Source organism: Emys orbicularis, chromosome 15 (genome assembly GCF_028017835.1).
Source record: "Emys orbicularis isolate rEmyOrb1 chromosome 15, rEmyOrb1.hap1, whole genome shotgun sequence".
NCBI classification, from domain to species: domain Eukaryota; kingdom Metazoa; phylum Chordata; order Testudines; family Emydidae; genus Emys; species Emys orbicularis.
The window spans coordinates 10,492,830-10,509,731 of NC_088697.1; the positions used below are offsets into that span (position 1 = coordinate 10,492,830).

Sequence of the window (16,902 nt, forward strand, 5' to 3'; positions counted from 1 at the left end):
TTTCTTTGTTAGCATGTCCAGTAAATTGGAGCATTCTCTCCTGTTGACAGAACTGCACTTGAACTTTCTCCATGTCATCATGGAGGGGTGGGGAAAAAGCAACGCTGAAGTGAGAAGTAATGACTTTAACAAATGGTCATTTGTCTCAACGTCTCCAATAAATCTGAGCTATATCCTGTCAAACTAAACGAATATCCAGTTGGGCGACCAAACATTCTTCAGGAGAGATAGAAACCCACATCACAGAGAGACAGAATACATGACAATAAAAGTGTCAAGGGAAAAATCCAGAGCAGGTTACATCTAATAACTCAGAATCAAGACAAGATTCTCCCATGACATTCTCCTCTGATCCATTCAAACCTGCTTCATTAAGTACTGTCTCATTTTTGAGTTAAATTATATACAAAAGTTTTAGCATCCTCACAATGGGGGGAAAACAGCCACCTTGCCGGAAGTGGCTTTGCCAATTGATGGAACCTGGGATTTAAACTCCAAATGATCACAATGTATCTGGGATCCATTTGAATTCCCCTTCCAGGTCTTTGACACTTTCCTCTCCAGTCACAGTGACTCCGATATAGGATTAAAGAAGTCAAAGCGTCATCTCCAAACACAAACACTGCATCACATGACTCTGAGAGGTTGAGGGACTGAATGTGATGAAGATAAACTGTGCCTGGCTCAGACAGGAGGTAACAGTTCTGCAGTGATGGGGAAGGAAGGAATCTCTGAGTTACCCCATCTCCTTCCTGTGTCGCAGAGGCTGAAATGACACTTTTCCCCCTGCACCGCCTGCTTTTCACTATATTTAAATATATTTAAAATGAAAATAAAAACAATGTCCAAAAATAACTGCTCTTCAGCACAACCCAGAGCAATCTGTATCATTGGAGACTCTAACAGTACCTTTGCAATAGGAGGAACGGTATAAATGCGATGCTCCCTGGTTCCTGGAAGGAGGGACGCACTCCCATTACTCATGGGACAATGGAGTTGATAGAAAAGACAATTGGAAACACCTCAAAACAGGGCAAACGGCAAAAAGCAAAAATGGGCAACTCATCTGGACAAGCTGAGGGATAACACTGATGCAAATGGTTCAAACAGCCTTAAAGGTTACTACGTGGGAATTAGCACAAGAAAAAAAATGTTTCGGTAGCCCTAAAGTTTTTTATGGTGTTTCTCTCCCTTGCAGATTCTCTGATGAGAGATAAAGGCGGAGCTCCGAGTGAAGGTTTTCCCGCACTCACAGCATTTGTAGGGTTTGTCTCCTGCGTGGATTCTCCGATGTTTAAGAAGGGCCGAGCTCTCCGTGAAGCTTTTCCCGCACTCACATTGATAGAGCCTTTCCGCTGTGTGGATTCTCTGATGCGTTATAAGGTTTGAGCTGTGAGTGAATCTTTTCCCGCACTCACTGCATTCGTAGGGTTTCTCACCTGTGTGAATTCTCTGATGTGTAATGAGGTTTGAGCTCCGAGTGAAGGTTTTCCCGCACTCAAAGCATACGTAGGGTCTCTCTCCGGTGTGGATTCGCTGATGATTGAGAAAGGCGGAGCGGTCAGTGAAATTTGTCCCACACTCACAGCATTCATAGGGTCTCTCTCCCTTGTGCATTCTCTGATGTGTAGCAAGTTCTGAGCTCTGAGTGAAGCTTTTCCCACACTCGCAACATTGGTATGGCCTCTCCCCTGTGTGGATTCTCTGATGCTGAATAAGGTTTGAACTGGCAGTGAAGCTTTTCCCGCACTCACAGCATTCATAGGGTTTCTCACCTGTGTGGATTCTCTGATGCGTAATCAGGTGTGACCGTCGAATGAAGCTTTTCCCGCACTCACAGCATACATAGGGTCTCTCCCCCGTATGGATTCTCTGATGTGTAGTAAGGTCTGAGCTCTGAGTGAAACTTTTCCCACACTCGCTGCATTCATAGGGCCTCTCCCCTGTGTGGATCCTCTGATGCTGAATAAGGTTTGAGCTGGCAGTGAAGCTTTTCCCGCACTCACAGCATTCATAGGGCCTCTCCCCTGTGTGGATTCTCTTATGCGTAATCAGGTGCGACCGTCGAATGAAGCTTTTCTTACACTCACGGCATTCGTAGGGTCTCTCCCCCGTATGGATTCTCTGATGGGTAGTAAGGTCTGAGCTCTGAGTGAAGTTTTTCCCACACTCGCCGCACTCATAAGGTTTCTCACCTGTGTGGATTCTGTGATGTGCAATAAGGTTTGAGTTCGGAGTGAAGGTTTTCCCACCCTCGCGGTACTCATAGCGTTTCGCTCTGGCGTGGATTCTCTGATGTGTAATAAGGTGCGAGTGCCAAATGAAGGTTTTCCCGCACTCACAGCATTCAAAGGGTCTCTCTGCTCTGTGTGTTCTCCGATGTTTAGTAAGGGATGAGCAGTGACTAAAGTTTTTCCCACACTCAGGGCATGTATTTTTTTTCGTTCTCCTGAGGATTTTCTGCTGGGCTGTGGTTTCCTTGAGGTCCTTGTGAGTTCCCTGAGAGCAAATGAATTTATCCAATTTCTCCCCTGGCTGGTTTCCCTGCTCTCTCTCTGCTCTGTGCTGAATCTCACAGGATTGTCCCTCCTCGTGACTCCTGGACACATCCCCTTCGGATTTTTGCGATAATGCTCCATGTGATTCCACTTGTGCAGCATCTTCCTGCTGAGACTTCTGCACCTCATTCTCACTCACCATCACCTCACCTGAGGGGACAGAGAGAGAAACCTCAAACAGGGATGGAAAAGGGAAGAGCAAACCAAAAGAAGTGCTGGAGAGATGTCAAATAAAAACCAGGAACTGAACTCCCCCAAACCCTTCCCCCAAAGGGAATCAATTCGGCCTTCACATCCCATCTAAATACCCAGTGGGAAGGGAAGAAGCTACTGACAGGTGTCAGTTAGGAGCTGTAGGAAGCCATGAGCTATATCTTCCCTGGGGATACGACACCTGCTGGGGACAATCCTGAACCCAGAGAGCTCCCAAGGTCTTTGTAGAGGATCCCAGATGTTTCCTTCAGGCACTTTCAGACTCTGAGTAGGTTTCACGTTTCCTCACCTGTGCAGGGACGTCTTAGGATTTCTCTTTCCCCTGAACCCTGGAGGTCTGGGATCCATGGCTCTTCCCCCCGTTCCAGCTGGGAGATCACATCAGGTCTGGAAACGGGAAACCCTGCTCAGATGAAAGAAAACAAATGAGATCAGGTGAATTCCTAAGACGCTGTCATTAATTTTTTTTTATTAATTAAGCCCCAGTCCTTAGTAACCAATAAAGTCCAGATCCAGCTCCCCAGGTCCTCAAAGGTGCAGAACACTTTGCTTATGAGGGACATATCTGCTGGGAACATGCACAGACTAAAGGCTTAGAACACATGACCTACGAGGGAAGATTGAAAAAAAATGGGTTTGTTTAGTCTGGAGAAGAGAAGACTGAGTGGGGACATAACAGTTTTCAAGTACATAAAAGGTTGTTAGATAATAAGCCAGAAAATATCATATTGCCACTATATAAATCCATGGTATGCCCACATCTTGAATATTGCATGCAGTTCTGGTTGCCCCATCTCAAAAAAGATATATTGGAATTGGAAAAGGTTATGATAGAGGTCTATAAAATCATGACTGGTGTGGAGAAAGTAAATAAGGAAATGTTATTTATTCCTTCTCATAACACAAGAACTAGGAGTTACCAAATGAAATTAATAGGCTGCAGGTTTCAAACAAACAAAAGGAAGTATTTTTTCCACACAACACACAGTCAACCTGTGGAACTCCTTGCCAGAGGATGTTGTGAAGGCCATGAATATAACAGGGCTCAAAAAAGAACTAGATAAGTTCATGGAGGACAGGTCCATCAATGGCTATTAGCCGGGATGGGCAGGGATGGTGTCCCTGGCCTCAGTTTGCCAGAAGCTCTAAATGGGCGACAGGGGATGGATCACTTGATGATTCCCTGTTATGTTCATTCCCTCTGGGGCACCTGGCATTGGCCGCTGTCAGAAGACAGGATACTGGGCTAGAGGGACCTTTGGTCTGACGTAGTATGGCCGTTCTTATGTTACAAAGAGGAGGGAGAAAAAATTGTTCTCCTTAACTACTGAGGAGAGGACAAATTGCAGCAAAGGAGGTTCAGGTTGGACATTAGGAAAAACTTCCTAGCTGTCAGAGTGGTTAAGCACTGGAGTAAATTGCCCAGGGAAGTGGTGGAGTCTCCATCATTGGAGATTTTTAAGAGCAGGTTGGACAAACACCGGTCAGGGAAGGTCTAGAGAATACTTAGTCCTACCATGAGTGCAGGGAACTGGACTAGACGACCTCTCAAGGTCCCTTCCAGTCCTACGATTCTGTGATCAGCCTCCAAGTGACCAATGGTTTGCCCCTGTCAGTTAGCAAGTATTGTAAGTGCATGTTACTTGCTCAGGTGACCCTGGACTCCATCTTGTGCCAGTAATTTTCTCCATACTTAGACTGAGGGACAGTAGAATCCCATCCACACAGGAGAGGGGATAAAAGACTGTGGAAACATCTCCATTTTGTCTTCTTTTCCTGTTTCATTTCTTGGGACTGGATTTCTAACAAGGAAGCTTTAAACAAGGACCAAGGACCCCCAAGTTGTTTGGGTAATTTCCAGAGAAGCCTTTTGCAAGACAGACATTTACTTTTGTTACTGCCTTGGTACATCTCATGGTAGAATAACCACCCACTTGGTGAGGAGTCTGCCCTATTTCTCAGCAGTTTGTCCTGAATCTGGTATTCTCAGCTGGAACCCACTGAGTCATGGTGACAACAGGATCTCAACAGTATTAGATGTCAGGATAGCACCTATTGCAGAATTAGGGAATCTAGTGTGTCCAGTGTAATGGGAGGAAGTATGAAAATCTCTGGGTGTGGAGAACACTGGGAAATTAGCCGCTATAATTCGGGAGAAACAGACTCTAATTCCTCTGGACAAGCAGAATGTGAAAAATAAGAATCAGGCCAGGTGACTTCAGGAATGATGGCACCCAAGATCCAAGGTGCCTGCAGAGAAGAGAGATTGTGGCTATCGCAGATGGTGATGGGGGAACAGGACTCTTGAGATGTTTCACTACCAACCTAGGCCATTTTCACATCCTGGGGGGCAATCCAGACCCCTGAGGAGTTGTGTCATCTGTAATCCTGGGTGACTTTCAATGTTCTGCTACTGGAGCTCGCTTGTCTGGATGCTCCCAGCCAGGATTCAAGGATCCACTGAGTGTCTGTGAGATAAATAACCCTGGATCAGCAGCTCTGACTCCAGCAACCTGCTTGTTACACCTCAGGCACATTCTAGCTACACCAGCCTTGAATACACTTGGCAAGAGATAGCAACAGCTGAATTTTCCCAAAGCCATGTGCTCTGCAATGGCTACTTTTTCCTGAACCGTTCAGAGGAATAATAAGGATTCTTTGCTGATCAAGAGAGACAAATGGTACAACTTACTACTTTAACTAGAGTTAACTATCAACATAAGAAAGTAAGAACGGCCCTACTGGGTCAGACCAAAGGTCCATCTAGCCCAGTATCCTGTCTTCTGCCAGTGGCCAATGCCAGGTGCCCCAGAGGGAATTAACAGAACAGGTAATCATCAAATGATCCATCCCCTGTCACCCATTCCCAGCTTCTGGGAAACAAACAAAAGGAAATATTTCTTCAAACAACACATAGTCAACCTGTGGAACTCCTTGCCAGAGGATGTTGTGAAGACCAAGACTATAACAGGATTCAAAAAAGAACATGATAAATTCATGGAGGATAGGTCCATCAATGGCTATTAGTCAGGATGGGCAGGGATGGTGTCTCTCACTTCTGTTAGCCAGAAGCTGGGAATGGGTGACAGGGGATGGATCACTTGATGAAAACCTGTCTATTCATTCCCTCTGGGGCACCTGCCATTGGAAGACAGGACACTGGGCTAGACGGACCTTTGGTCTGACCCAGTCTGGCCGCTCTTATGAGACACACCAGGAAGGGGACAGGGTCCCTGATTTTGACACCCACTCCCCTTCCACCCACTGCTCTCAACCACTCTGCCCTCATCCCACTGCCCCTGGAGCACCCTCTCCTTGTGATCTCCCCTCCATTCCCATTGCCCGCAGCCTTCCTCACTACAGGCTCCCGCAAAGTTCCCACAGCCCAACCATTTTCCATCTCACCTTCCCACTGCCCCAAGTCGTCTTTGCTTCAAACTCCCAAGAGCTCCTGTTCCCTCCCTCCCATTGCTAGTTCCCGCATTTCTTGCGGCAAACATTACCCAGCCCCCACCTCCCCTTTACTCCCCCCTCCAACTCCTCGGCATCCCAACTCCTTCCCAGATCTTCCAGCCCCCCACTACCCCCAGACGTCCCAGTGCACAGGAACTCTTCACCCCAAACCTACTCCCCACCAGCCTACCACTGCCTGGACACTCTCCTACTCTCTCTCTCCCACTGCTTGGGCCTGCCAATGATTGTTATTTGTTATTTGTATTACTGTAATGCTCATATTCTCAGTCGTTGGCCAGGATCCTGTTAGTACCGGTTATTAACTATTAAGACTTTTAGTTCAACAAAGAGTCTCTCTGAATTCTAAGGCCCAGAACACCAGCCCTTGACCGATAAGTGACCCGATTCAGGAATGTTCTTGATTATGCTATATTTTAACCATCTCGAACACCTTCCATGTCTATACAACTGCAGATCTGCTTGGAAACCCTCTCTTTAACATAGATCTATAACGCTGGCATAAGCACATATAGACTTGGGAAACTAATAAGGGATGAATGTTACAGCAGATGTTCCCTGTTGGGGAATCAACAGGGAAGAATGACTGTGGGGTAAGAAGGACCCACAGAGAGATTATCTTGAAGAATTGTTAGTTCTCCCAGCCGTAAATAATCATGCCTTCACACATAAATCAGGTAAACGGAGAATGTACAGAAATGACACCAAAACATATGTTTCTGGGAGAATATTCTTGGCAATGAGGTTTCCTTTGTCTGAAACCCTATGCCATTATATTGATATGGGAATTTAGTTGAGGGAATGAACACTGCGCGTCCCCTCCAGATACAGGAGACACACAGATCCTGCTTAATCTGACAACAAAGGGTGGTAATGTACCTATTTCTGTCTGTGCTCTGTATGGTGCTGTACTAATCTCTGATGGATGATCTTACATTAAATAATTCCAAGTGAGCCGGTTATTTTGACAACCTCGAGTCATTAACTCGGACACGCAACAATCCCACGGGGCTGGAGATTCGACAGACACAGCCCAAAAAGACGCCCCCCTTCAGAGCTGGCAATCTAAGACTAAAACAAGAGACAGATGGGATCAGACAGACAGATGGGGGACGTGTCCCAGTTTGTACGCTGAGCCAACTGCTAATGAAGAGATTGTGAAATCTGCAAGAGAGGAAATTTACACACGCACACAAAAAAGCAGCAGGAAACTATTTATGAGTGATGATAATGGCATGTGGGGGTACATTTCAGGGTATAGAGGAACACCCTGCATCTTCCACCATGGAGGCAGGCTGGCAGCGGGATTTGTCTCACAAACAATCACAGCCAACCCTGGCTGTAAAATGCTGGAAGCATTTTGCAATTGCATTGCTGTACAACACACGAAAGAATCTAGTTCTGTAAGTCTAGGTTCAGGGCTCTGATTGTACTTGAGGTGTAGTTTTCCCCAATACTTCTCCTTGCTATCACTTAAACTTCTAGACTTCATTAAATAAACATTTACTTGTTTTCACTCTAAACACGTCTAAGTGCTGTGTTAGGCGGATCAGTGATGGGAGGTGTAACTGTTAAGCTGGAATATCTGTGAATCTGAGAGTACTGAGAGCGTCCAATGGAACAGGGGCTGGACTCTCCAGGGAGACTCTCAGAGGGCTCAGCGGTTTGAGTGTGTCTATCGCTTCCCTGTTGAGAATATTTTGAAGTGCTGCAAAATCCACATGCAGACTCTGACGTGGTCTGCTCTTGAAAGTTTTGCCAGGATAGCGCAATTGTTTAGGGCTGTGAAAAATCACTTTCCTTCCTGCTCCCTTCCCTTGCAAATCCACCACAGATGTGCTGGCAAAAGTTCGAGTGTAGTCAGAATTAGAGTGGCAAAACGTCCACTACAAAAAATGAAGCAAACTAAATGCCCAGAAACTACTTTACTGCAGAGCTAAGGGCGCCCAGGACTGTCTCCTGCCTTTCACCGTATGGACGGCGGCTAAACTTAAACCTCTGCAAACCAGAAAACCAAGTTCATGTACACGCCACCTCTACAATGCCACCTTTACTGTGCTCACACCTCCAACCCTGCAGCTGGCAAGAGCCACTGGGAATGCAATGGTGCAAAGGTGAACAAACTACCACAGGAACCGGAGAATTCTCCATCTGTTGAAGTCTTCACGTCAAGACCGGATGCCTTTCCGAATAGGATTTAGTCAAACACAAGGTGTTCAGCTTAGGACGGCAGTAACTGGATGAAATTCCATTGCCAGTGTTATTGTGACATTCCATACCTTGGGGGAGCGCCCTGTACCCCCCATATTCCTCATTTATATATAATTGTGATCTTGCATAGAAAGCCTGCCTCTTAAGGTATCCAGGGAAAGGTTATGATCTGCTGAAAGCCATTGTTCTATCTAAATAGGTATGTCATTAGTGCATATGAAGTTATGAGAATTGTGTTGTAGGGTTGTCACTAAAACATGCTGGGGTTTGGGAAGTGCCCAAATACTAGCTCTCCAGAGACAATGATGTCTGTTCAGGTGGGTGCTGAACAGACATCACCAACCATTGTCCAGCAAGGGAGCTACAATGCAATGACTCACCTGCATGAGGCCACACCAGGGGAATTGCTCAACCTCGCCTGGTGACTCAGCAAGGCCCCCCAGACATGCCTGGACGTGTGTTCTCCAAGCACATGGGACTAAGGGTATAAAACAGAACACGGGGGCCCCAGGCTTGGCCTGTCTCCTGCCCCCACCTGTGCTGAAAACAACAAGGAGACTGAAGACTTGAGACGCCAACAGAAGATACTGGCCCAGATTTCAAGGGTGAACTCTGTATATTAAGGACTGCAATATCTGAGGTGGGGGGGGGGGGCGAGAAAAACTGCTTCAGCTACATGTTGCCCAGTCTAATAGGGTAGAGAGTTTAGATGGCGTGCTTATCTTTTATTTTATTTTGGTAACTGACTTTTTGCCTATCATTTATAATCAGCTAAAAATCAATCTTTTATAGCCAATACATTTGTTTAACTGTTTATCTTTACCAGTGAGTTTGCCTGAAGCGCCTGGTAATTCTGCTCAGGTTTTACAAAGGCCGGTGTCTGTCCACTTTCCATTGATGAAGTGGGGAACCAATTAATAAATCTGCACTGCTTATCTTGAGCAGTGCAAGGTGGTATATTCCTGAGGTACAAGGTTGGGAGCTGGGGGGATTTGGTTGGTGCCTTTCTCTGTGTGATTTGTGAGTGGCTCTGGGAGCATTCATGCAATCTAGCTGGGTGTGGGGTCTCCACATGCGGTTGTGCTGAGTGATCACAGCGCCTGGAGGGGTTGCTGCTGGTCACTCGTGAGGCATTGTGAGAGACAGCCCAGGCTGGAGAGTTAAGGGGGCAAAGCGGTCGCACAGTGCAGGCTGCACCCCGGGGGTCCCGTCTCAGTTATACAGGAGATCAGACTAGATAAGCTAAGCCAGCCCTTCTGGCCTTACAAATCTATAATAGATATGAGGAAGGACTAAGAACGTGCCATTGTTTGCGTTGTGCTCCACAGACTGGAACACCAGCATTTATCCGCATGCCCTCCGGCTGTGTGCCCTGGGCCAGCTGTAGCTGTAATCGGATGGTGGAGAGAGCAGTTGGAGCAGCCTGGCAGAGCTGTGACCGTGGTATGCAGAGAGGTGCAGGTGAACCCCGTGGGACCGAGTCTGCCCCATTTCACTGCTCAGTGTTGTAGGCTGTGTCACTAAAGGCGCACAAGGGGGAGTTCTTGCCCTGAGGATTGTCAGCACTCTGGTGGGATACACGCTAGTGATCTCCACAGCTCAGTGAGGGGCAAGTGAAGACAACGACTCGGAAGAAATCCTCACGGTGAGGGTAGGGGAGTGGGATCATTTTGCAAGTCAGGGCTGGTTTGCGTGGAGCAGGATCAGTGTTTGAGTGAAGTCCGGGGGTAAGAAGTTTCTTTTCTTTATGCGGGACCCAAACCCCAGTTTTACCTTAGCAAAGAGAAGATATGTGACATTGTGCTGTACTGCTCCTGTGCTCTGTTCCCGCAGTGTTGTGTAGCAGGGGAGGGCAGAGTATTAGTGTGTGTGTCACTGGCATGTTGGGGTGATGCTAAAACAGGGCAGAGTATAAGTTGCATTGTAGGGGTGACGTGAACCTTATTTCGTCATTTCCCCTTCTAAGAACCGAGGGGACGGGAATCCTTACCCAGCGAGGTCACATTCTCATAGTTCTCCTGCATGACGTCCCTCTCTTCCCTGGTGAAATACACAGCCACCTCCTCGAAGGTCACCGGTCCCTGAAAGAGCAAGAGCCCAACACTCAGTACCTGCTGCCCCAGTCACAGCCCCACTATTCGTGGGGGAAGAGGAGCCCATCAAATGGAAGCTCTGGGAGGCTCACGGTCAACACAGTCCTATCCCCATCCGGCTCTCTGCTTTCCCATCCAGGAACCACCATGGTGAGGGGACGAAGAGAGAGCCCCTTGTCTCTCCCAGCAGATCCATTACACCCCTACTAGCCACAGACTGACACAGGAGGTGGAGCCCCTAGCAGGGTGCAGGGAGAGCTCCGGAGAAGGAAGCCCAACATGCTTCTTGTTGTGAGGAGCTGGATATGAGAGGAGAGAGATGTCCCCTAAACCTCACTGGTGGGTGCCCCCTTCATATCTCACAGCAGCCGCTGGTTAGTCGGCTCAGGCTCCAGCACTGGGAGTCTGGTGAGTTTTCCATGCCTGTGATGAGATCTATCTACTCCACATTGGCCATGCTGCGGTTAGCTGTGCATTGCAGGCTGAGGAAACCACACCCCGCTGTCCTGCAAGGCATGCCCAGCCTGGAAACAGGATATAAAGGAAAGCAGCCGAGCTTTGTCGGGCTGGACTGCCCAGGAGGAAGGATGCATATTGCGAGCTTCTCTCCAGGGATCTGTGGGACCCCCTGTCCACAGAGGCCAGGCACACAAAACCCCAGGTGGACACGGGACAATTTGCAGTGACCCAGGAAGGGACTGAGACGGGTAGGAAGTGGCCCAGGGGAAATAGACCCTGAAGTCCAAGTCATAGGACCAAGAAATCGGTCAGCGTGTTGCAGCTGGATCCCCGCTGACACACACCACTGTTCAGTCCCTGGGCTGGGACCTGGAGGAGCAGGGTGGGCCCGGGTCTCCCTACCTCCTGCGGCTAACCCCACACGGGGTGGCAGCTCCCCAACCGCTAGATCACGCTCTCCCGTTTTCTGGGTTAGGCCATCAGGGAGACTCTGGCAGCTGAGACGTAAGCTCCCCGCTGACTCTACATGACCAGACACCCCTTCACCAGGTGTATCTACCCCACGACACAGCCCTATGTAGGTGGGTTGTTTCCCCTTCCACAAAGTAGGGCATTTCTACTTCTGAACCCTCATGGGTCTGTTCCTAGAATCTAGGCCACTTATTAAATGAGTCCTCGCAGGTTTGCCACCCCCGTCCTCCTCCCTTTCTCCACCCCGTGTATTCCCATGGGAGGTCGGGAAAAGGGCGTTCAGGGTCCACGAAAACAGAAGGAATGTTTGGACAGCTGACCTTGGGGTTCGGTGTCTCTGCCACGTACATTTTATTGCTGTTATCAGCAAAGCGTTTCTACTCATAAGAAGAATGGTCATTGGCGGTGGCTAGGGAAATGGTTCGCCTGGTAGGGGTGGTTCTGAGTTATGTGATTTGTATGGAGAACATTTATAAAACGGTGATTTTGACAGCGTGCAGTCCGAGGAAGCTTTCTTTGGGCAAGGATCTGCCACCTCAGCTCCCCAGCAGCTAGACGGAAGGAGGCTTTAGTTCATTTCACAGCACGATACCCCCAGGCCCTTTCCCTGCAGACAGACACCCCAGATTCCCATGCTGGGAAATTGCTTGATCTCTTTGTTACAGTGTAGACCTGGCCCCACCTGCCAGTCTAAGCTCACAGAGACATTTCTAAGCCTTTCCAGTAACAAAGTCTTTATTAGAAAAGAGCAGAACCAAAGGAATGACTTGGGGAGATTCCCGCTGACACTGACCCCAGGGCAGCCACAGCCCAGCTGGGGGGGATATGGAGTCAGGAACTGGCTTTTCCTCTCTCTGATCCTCATCTTGTCCACAGCAAAGTGACACTGCCCAGGGATGCTGCAATACCTGTGTCTGGGCAGATTAGAGTCCTGGAAATCTCTCTCCCCACTTCCTTCTCCCGCTTCCCTTTCAGTCTCTATTTCCCCTTCTATCTCCTTTGCCCGGTCCCCTCTCCCTGCCCCTCTGGCTGGGAAAGCCCCATTCCTGGGTTCTTTGCTCCCCCATGGGTGGATTTTCTCCTGACAATTGCTGATGGGAGGAGAAACGAGGAGAGAGTCACTTTCATGCCAGACCCCAGCACTTTCCCTGGAGTCTCTGGCTCAGAATTTAGTATTTACAGGGCCTAGGGCTGCCCTAGGGCCTAGGGCTGCCCTAGGGGCCTAGTACCAGCTGGAGAAAGGACTCACCTTGATGGGCAGAGAAGAAGCTTTAATTAAGGTCACTTCCTCGCAGACCCCCATGGAGGAGCAGCGGCTGCTAAGCCTGGTCTCCCAGATCACAATGGAGGCTGCAGCATCTGACCCAGGAAGCTGAACCCCAATATCCTGAGCAGAGGGGGACAGAGCGTTTGAGCAGCTTCCCTCCTTTAGCAACAACCAGAGCTCTCTGGGGGGAGCAGCTAATGAACCCACCTCCCCATGGGGACAGGTGCTGATCTCATTTGCTCAACTGTTCATCTGGAGTCACTCCTTGTCTTTCCTTGCCGTGACTCCGGATTAACACTGCTCTCAATGACACCAGAAGCACAGTTCAGAAAGGAGGGGGCCAGAATCCTCTTCAGCAGATCACTGTGTGGGACTCCTAACCCCCTTCCCACCTCCCTCACCCCCAGATCTAGGACAAGGACTCAGGGCAAGAATTCTCCCCAGGGCCGCCTAGAGGATTCAGGGAGCCTGGGGTCTTTGGCGGTGGGGAGCCCCCACCGCCGAATTGCCACCGAAGACCCGGTGCTTCGGCGGCAGGTGCCGGGGCGGAAGGACCCCCCGCCACGGGTCTTCAGGGCACTTCGGCGGCGGGTCCGGAGCGGAAGGACCCCCCGCCGACGACGACCTGGAGCGGATGAAGCTCCGGGGGCCTGGGCGCCACGAGAGTTTTCCGGGGGCCCCGGAGCGAGTGAAGGACCCTGCTCCAGGGGCCCTGAAAAACTCTCGTGGGGGCCCCTGTGGGGCCTGGGGCAAATTGCCCCACTTCCCCCCCACCCCCGGGCGGCCCTGATTCTCCCTACAGAACATGAAGTTTCTGCAGTTGTCCAGAATTGCAGGGGAGAGGAGCAAAATCAGTGGTGGTTTCACCTCACAGTGTTTGATAAGTGGATAGAGATTTACCCGCCCCGCCCCGCCCCGCCGGCCATTCACAGAGGCAGAGGGAGCCAAGGGACGGCCTGGAGGGCCAAAATAGGTAAGCCATGTCCATGCCCTGTCACTAGCAAATAATGGCCACCTGGATCCACCCCAGAGGTGGCTGCATCTTAGCACGGTGGGAAGCAACCCCTCATGGAGACCATTTGTCATGGGGTTTGGGAAACTTCTGGACCCACGCTGCACTCAGAGAGACCTCCTCATCCCGTGCCGGCTGGAGCAAAGGGTCCAGCCAACTCTCCTGTTACCAGGTGGGGGCCACTGATCCCCAAACAGGGGGAGGCCTCTGCTTTGACGTGTATTAGAGATGTGGCTGATCTCATTCATCGGCAAACCTTTTAACAGAGATAAAGGGGGGAACAAATGACTCTCAAAAGAGAGGGGGAAAAGATGATCACTGGGCAATTTAACCCCCTGCGACCTCCAGGATGGAGAACGACTCAGGGCAACAAGTTCCCCCCAAGGAAGAAGTTGTTGGGATTTAGGAACATGGGGAACAGCCCCAAAGCCGAGAGGATTTTTAACTGACATTTCATAATGACATAGACAGAGGCAAAACCTGAGATTTGAGATCAGTGTTCAGAAATGAAAGAGAAAGGGTGGAAATCTGAGGGATTTTGGATCCATTTTTGCAAATTATAGAGAGGAAAGTGGAAAATCAGAAGGATTTTATATCAGTTGTTGATATGAGGTAAAATCTGAGTGTATTTCACATCAATATTCGATAAATGAATAGCGAGGAAATGGGAGACATTTGCAAAGATTTTATAGCCATGTTCAAGAATTTGAGAAAAAGGGTAAGTCTGAGATTGTTTGTATTTTATAATTAGAGAGACAGGGAAAAATCTCAGGGCGAATTCAATAAGTAATAGAAAACTAGAGAGAAAAGGGGTAAAATTTTGGAGTATTTTATATCAATCTTTGAGATTTGCAGAAAAAAGCAGGTCCCAAACTATGTATTTGATCACATGAGAAGAAAAACACCAGTATCTGAGGAGATTTTATGTCGCTATTAAATAAGGGGAGGGGAAAGGGGGACAGTTTGAAGGGATTTTATGTGACTGTCCAACACAAACAGAAAGTGACGGTTCCTCCCCCCCATTCACACGGGCCGCAGGGAGCCCTGGGGGGACCAGTTTGAAGGGGGCCGGGGAGGGGGAGCTGGAAGGTCCCTGGATGAGGGAAGGGGGAAGCAGTGGGGGATGGGCAGGTGGCTGGGGGCGACTGTGTCGGCAGTTCGGGAGATTGTGTAACAGGGTCTGGGCCGTCCCCATGGGGGACACGTGCTCCCCCTTCCCCGCCCTGGCAGAGAACAGCCCCCCCCCCCACCCCAGAGGCAGCCAGGTCTCAGGGCTCCCCCAAACAGCCCCCACTGACCCCGACTCAGGGCAACAATTTCCCACTGGGACCAGGACAAATCGCTGCAGATACAGTGGGTGGGAAAATCCCCCACATCAGAGAGTTTAAATGGACATTTGAGGATTATGGAGAGAACATCGGAAAATCAGGAGAGACGAGATCATTTGAGGGGAAGGGGGGGAATCGCCATGAGTGAGATAACGAGAGTGCAAAGGGGAAGAACTGGAGAGAATTTGTATCAGGGGGTGAGAGGCAAGTGTCACAAACAGGGACCGGATCCAATTAACTCACCTCCCCCCCCCCAGTTACCCCCCCCATCCCACTGACCTTCCCCGCTGCAATTCCAGTTTCCCCCACACCACAGAGGACCCCCGCCAGGCCCCAGTCTCTGCCCCCCCCCCAGGGTGACCAGACAGCAAGTGTGAAAAATCAGGACATGGGGTGGGGGGGTAATAGGAGCCTATATAAGAAAAGGACCCAAAAATTGGGACTGTCCCTATAAAATCAAGACATCTGGTCACCCTAGCCCCCCCCCCCAAATCCCAGCTGTGCCGGGGGCAGCTCCGAGGTTTCTCCCAGGTTCCCAGGGCAGAGTCACTTTCCTGTCCGGCCCCAGCGCCACCCGGGGGTCTCTCACTCACCGGGGGACTCCGGCCCGGGGGCTGGTGCGAGCAGAGCCCGGGGCTGCCCAGGGGGCGGGTCCCAGCTGGAGAAAGCTCCCCCGGCCAGGCACAGAGGGGTTAATGCCGGGCTCCCCCCCAGCAGCAGCTGCCCCGATCACAAGGGCGGCAGCAGCAGCGTCTGCTCTGTACCAGGGCCCCCAGCCCTGGGAGCTGCGAGCTCCGTGCCCAGGAATTGGGGGGCAGCTGCTGCAGCCCCCTGGCTGGAAGCGGTTTCCATCATACCCAGGGGTTACAGTTCGGTTCAGTGGCTCTCAGCCTCCCCCCCTTGTCTCTGGGCTTTGTTCTCCTTCCTCCCGGCACCCACCGCTCCCAGCTGCTCCAGCCCCTTCCTGTGCCTGCAAACACCGCCCCGGCCTTACCGGCGGCCCCTGCCAGCAGTCAAGGGCAATGGGGTGATGCACAGCAGCAGCGGGAGACAGAGGCGCCCTGCACCGGACCAGCCAGCGCCCGGGGCTTGTTGGGGGCGAGAACCCAGGAGTCCCCACACCTTAAGTTGCAGGAGAGAGAGAGACAGGGATGGAGGTGTGGCCTGATGCCCTCTCTGGATCCGCAGCTGATTGGTCCATTCCCCTGCAAGCTGACAGATCCCCAGCCCTGTGGAGGGGGGGGGGTCCATGCCAGAAACTGCCCCCCCCCCGAGGAATGTGCTACCTTAGTCTCTAAGGTGCCACAAGGACTCCTGTTCTTTTTGCGGATACAGACTAACACGGCTGCTACTCTGCTACCTGTAGCAGTTACTCATAGGTAAGGGATTGTGAAAAACAGCAATTGTGAAAAACGGCTCGCTGATCTCGCCAGTTCCTACAGCTAGCAGTTTCCTCGCACGCTTGTAAAAAACCCCCCACAAAACTGCTGTCTGGTGCAATTTGCTGCCAGGAGCAGTGATCGAGACCAAAGGTAGTTCTTATTTGCTGACTCGTCCTCATTTGCTAAAAGTCGACAGTGGTGGGGGGCGGCAGCATGAAGTCTTGGGCTTCCAAACGACCCAGCCTGGTGCACAAGTGCCTCTTAATAGAGGATTGTAAAAAAAAAAAAAAAGAGAGTGAGGTCACTGCAACGTTATTTGTGGTGTCTGAGTGGTCTAAAGCACCAGGCGTAGAACTTTATTATCTCCTCACTTGGGTGTTCTGGTCTCTGGATGGAGGCTTGGGTTCAAAATCCCACATCTGAAAAGTGAAATTCTT

The 16,902-nt window shown here is 50.2% G+C and overlaps 1 pseudogene; it reads right to left on the minus strand.

Annotated features, from left to right (window-relative positions):
* Window positions 1-16,902, minus strand: part of LOC135889358 (zinc finger protein 850-like) — a 473,854-nt pseudogene that overhangs the window by 372,881 nt on the left and 84,071 nt on the right.